The following is a 4,920-nucleotide window of genomic DNA, read 5'->3' on the forward strand; positions in this document are numbered from 1 at the left end:
ATTTAGCTCTGTAGATCATGGCAAATTTGGAGTACTTATATCATGGCAATTATATGCATCATGGCAAAAATACTACCTATTATCATGGCAATTATATGTATCATGGCAAAAATACTACCTATTATCATGGCAAAATGTTGTTTGTGTGGCTAATTTCAAGAAAAAACATGGTATTGGCAAAATAGTTAAACTGCCCTAGCAAAATTTAAATTTACTTTTGTAAAAACTAAATAAATCATGGCAAATTAGCTCTATATACCATGGAAAATGAAGAGAAAAACCTACCTATATGATGACAACTATCCAGGATCTAAAAGAAGCTGGCTTTCTTTGCTACTTCAACAGTAATTCAGGTTTTGCCTCAGTTTGGCACCAGACAATTGTAGGATCTAGGTGCTCAGTTCAACATCGGTTTGAGGGCAGGTCTGACTTTAAGAGGGTGAGAATGTCATGTCTCGGACCCTCCTTATATTTGTTCAACTCTTTACGCTTTTTTAGTCTAAACACACTTCTCTTTATTGATCATAAGCACGAACTATTGGAATACAAGTTAGGTCCGGAGGATTAAGGAGCCACACATGGCGTCCTAAAGACAGTCCTAAAGCATGTTTAGCGAGGATATGTGCCTCAATATTTGTCTCACGTCCTTCGAAGATGAAGGAACAACATCACTAGAATTTCTTTGATGATGCTTGTGTACATGCCACCTGTACCTTTCTGGATACATTGAGGCTCCTGTCTCCTGAAGCCCTGCCAATGAGAGCAAAAGCATATAAGTGTTCGCTGTTTGGTCATTCAGACCATGGAGACTATCTTCTTGCGAGTTAGTTTGGTTATTTCATCTATAGATAACAGTTGCAGTCTTGGCGTATTTAATTAACCCAGTTTCCACCACGGCTCAGGATTCGCAGCCTATTTCAGTCCTCAGCTCCAAAAGCTGAAAAGGTAAGCAACACAACAATCTTAATGCACTCCATGTCATAAATTTGCCTCTGCTTAGAAAAAGGATGCACTGCAAAACAATTACCACCCCAAAAAACTGACACCATTAATGCAAAATGATCCAATGATTCCTACTGCCTGAAAATGATCTATCTCCGGTCACAGCCAGTTAGATACATAGACATCATAAAAAAATGATTTGTGCGGTTAATATTGCAAAAGGTGTACTGGGTGAGATCACTATCGTGTTGACATCCAATCCATGTGGCACAACGATTTAGTTATAAAATAATATTTTCATATGGCGCAAGCCCTTCACTGTCAACTTATTTTTGGACTATTGACATTAATTACTATGCTAGTGTTGTTCCTAACAAAAATACAGGTCCAGAGTATTCAAACTTCTATCCCTGCTTGGGTGGATAGTCTAAACAGGACAATGTCAATCTCATAAATCCATTTCTCTATTCACCAAATGTTCATTGGAGATAACAGCTGTAGAAGGGAAACTCACATATCTAGGGAGCAAGTGCAGTTTACTGCCTTTGATGAATATATACTTGAACGTAATCTATTTTGCAGGAAGAGCACATCTGTTCTAAATAGGAAATATGCCCATTTCATAAGTAGTGATGGTGTAGCACATATAACATTGGTGATATACAACCTCATAACTTCACAGCCTACAAGACTGGGATGTGTATAGACAACTAAACCAGATATACGTCACGAACTTAAATTCAATCCAAGTAAGATGTGCAGAGAGTTTTAGGTGCACGAACTTGGCCATCCTCATAATTCATATGATCCCATGTTTCAGGCGCTTTAACTTGAGACGTCTTATCCCAGTAGTCAAGTAGAGACTTGTATGTTACCATGTTGGTTGTTGGCTGTAAAAAGCAAAAGCAGCTGCATGTAGTCAAGAGTATTAGGACAAAATCCTTATGAACGTGATATCTTGGTACTACTGAATTTCTATAAACAGTAACCATAACTTGCATCGAGTAGGCAAGTAGAGGCATTAGATCACCCTTGTTGTAAAGAGCGAAAGTAGGTGCATTCAGCAACGTATTAGGATAAATTATTATGAACAGGATATCGTAATGAATGCATCAATCCGTCAATAACTTGTTACTATCAAAATCATCAATTTGATCAGTTCATTTTGTAACGAGGAAAATATAATTGCATGTATAATAAAATGAAAATGGTAGAATGGGCATGTCCAGCTCGCTAAGCCACAACAACTTAAAGTGGAAATCAGGAAGATATATCCTTCAATATCTGTTGTGAGGACTCGCTTCCATGGTGGTCACAATAAAGTAATCTTACTGCCTTTAGCAAACATGCAGACATGAAGCATGCCACGACAACTATCATCGGATTCAAGGGCCACTATTTTTACTGAAACGTGTCTATTATAACCAGAAGGGCCCAAAAGTTACTTAATAGCTTGAAAAAGTATGTGTCATTGACAGTACTCCGTAAGCATGCATTTAACACGCATAATCAGCAAGTATTGCAGATTACTCAGCAAGTCAGCATGCATTTTAAACTTTGGGGGCGGAGAGTGGCAACCTGGTCCGGCAAGCCTCGATGTTGTGACCTTGGGCGGTCAGCTAGGTTGTCCACTCAGGCCACCAGATTTCATAGTATAATTTGCTGCAAATTCATAAGCTAAACATAAGCAGGTTTTAAGATCCGAACAAAGAAATAAACTCGACTCGTCAACCTGATGAAATAGCCACTGGTAGAAGTAGTATTGAATTCACCAAACCCTTGTTGTAAAGAGTGGGAGTAGGTGCATTCAGCCTAGCGTATTAGGACAAAATTATTATGAACAGGATATCGCAGTGAATGATTTTGTAAATAGTAACTATGTCATGCATCCATCATACTCAATTTCGGAAAGAACCAACGACAAGCTCTCAAAGAGTACTCACTCTGCCACCATCAGAAGCATAACAGAAACTAACTATGGCATACAACTCAGAAGCATAACAGAAAATAACAAAGGAGGATATATGATGATTCCACCTTGGACAAACAGCAATACTGGTGGTTGGGAGCTCGCCCCCAAAGCAGCCACCATCTGGTATACGGCGCCCGCTGTTGGAGACCACTCACCTCACTGTCCGGGATGAGCTGAAGACGTTGCGGAGGCCGGCGCCCTCGGGGTGGGCGGAGATGCCGAAGAGCGCCACGCTGGGGAGGGGAACCTCGCGCAGTCACCGGCGGTTGACGCGGCGGAAGGGCCGAGGGCGCCGGAGACGGCGGCGCGAGGTAGGTAGCTAGCTAGGGTTTGGAGCGAGCGAGTGGCGACGGTTAGGTCGGACCCGGAGGATTGCGATTCCGGTTTGGTCGCTCCCGGTCACGGGCCCACGTCTCGGTCACTGACTAAACACAACGGGATGGGGCCGACACTCCGGCTGCTGCTCGGCCCGCGCAGCCGCTGCTGCCTGCCACGGCCGTCGCCGGAGCCCGGAGAGACGAGCGCCCCACCTCTCATCTCATCTCAGAAAAGAAAAAAAAAGATTGGCGTAGCAACCAAAAAGAAAATTGATAGAAGGAAAAAAACTGTAGACTGGGCCGCACTGGGTCGAGCCCATAGGCTCCACAATAGAAAGATAGAGAGAGAGCCCATTGCTTTCCTGTTAAATTCCGTTGCTCTTCTTCATCGTCTCCCGCCCCCGCTCCCTTTTCCTCCCCGTCTCTGCAACATCCAGCAGCCCTCCTCCTCGTACTCCTCCTCTTCGCTCCGATCGTGCCAGTTTCCCGTTTCGCGCTTCGCAATGGCTGATCGGGAGACTCAGGGGAGTCCGACCACCACCTGGGTGGAGAGGTTTCGCCTGTTCTTGGGCCGCCTGACCAAGAACCGGCGAGGCGCCAAGGTAGGGCACGCCGGCCCCGGTGAGCCCACGCTCGTCCCTCCGCCGCCCCCGCGCACGACACCGAGCTCGTGGACGCCGTCGCCGGCGACGAGGCCAAGGCCGACGCCAACGAAGGGCGCCGACGCCGCAGGGGCAAGAAAAAGAACAAGAAACAGAACGCAGGCGCCATCAATTCACCGGAGCTGAAGCAAGAGGGGCTGGAAGATCCCGCCTCCGAGGACAGCACGTTCGAGACGCTCGCCCCTCCAGTCATCATCATCGCCGCCGCCCAGGAGATCCCCGCGGTCGTGCCCGCCGTCGTCGTCGAGGAGGCCCGAAGGAGCTAGGCCAAGAACCAGGCCCAAGGGACGCTCAAGCAGGAAGATGCGCTGGGCGAGCGCGAGTCGTTGGCCCCTCCGGTCACCATCGCCGCCACCCAGGACCAGGAGCTCCCCACCGCCGAGACCGACACGGAAGGTTGGCAGGTAGTAGCACGCAAGAAGCGGCATGGCGGACGGGACGAGCGTCCTGCCCAAGGACTCGCCCCTACCGCCCAGCACAGGCATGACCCCAAGAAGCAGCCGCCGCGCTGGAGCTGGACGGCAGGCCCTTCTCGCCCGACGCCTCAGCATCATGCTCCAGCGTACCCTGCGTCGACTCGTTCCAAGCCGACTCTGCCGCGAATCGCTGCCCGGGTACGATCTCTTGATCCTGCTCCTGTTCAATCTTCAGTAAGCAGCTGTATCCTGTATGCATATCGGTTCAGAAACTTCACTTCAGGTTTCAGTTGATGTTTCGTCAGACATTTTGTTAGTGATTGTTCAGAAACTTCACTTCACATATTTTTTATGCCAATTGAAAAGAAAATGCTTATGTTGATCCCCTTAACATCAACATCAACTTATGTTATCAATTTATGGTCATAAGCTACTCGTCTTTCTGCTTAACATCAATATGATGTTCTGTTCAACAGCAGCCGCGCTGGACGCCTTCTCGTCAGACGCCTCAGCGTCACGATCGTCGATCTCCTCCGTGCCCTGCCGCTGCTTCGGCTCCTTCCAATTCCAAGTCCACTCCTCCGCGAATTACTGCCCAGGTACAATCGTTG

General features: G+C 47.1%; 1 long non-coding RNA gene across 3 annotated transcripts; it reads right to left on the reverse strand.

Annotated features, from left to right (window-relative positions):
• Positions 1-311: 311 nt before the first annotated feature.
• Positions 312-3,482, reverse strand: LOC123053954 (uncharacterized). 3 transcript variants are annotated; one of them, XR_006425987.1, is made up of 3 exons: positions 3,070-3,482; positions 1,725-2,604; positions 312-937 (listed from the first exon to the last, which is right to left on the reverse strand). It is a non-coding gene; the product is annotated as an uncharacterized lncRNA (long non-coding RNA). The 3 variants fall into 3 exon arrangements; XR_006425986.1 differs by having other exon boundaries at positions 2,980-3,482; XR_006425985.1 differs by lacking the exon at positions 3,070-3,482 and having other exon boundaries at positions 1,725-2,973.
• Between the last annotated feature and the right edge of the window lie 1,438 nt (positions 3,483-4,920).

Source organism: Triticum aestivum, chromosome 2D (genome assembly GCF_018294505.1).
Source record: "Triticum aestivum cultivar Chinese Spring chromosome 2D, IWGSC CS RefSeq v2.1, whole genome shotgun sequence".
Classification (NCBI taxonomy): domain Eukaryota; kingdom Viridiplantae; phylum Streptophyta; class Magnoliopsida; order Poales; family Poaceae; genus Triticum; species Triticum aestivum.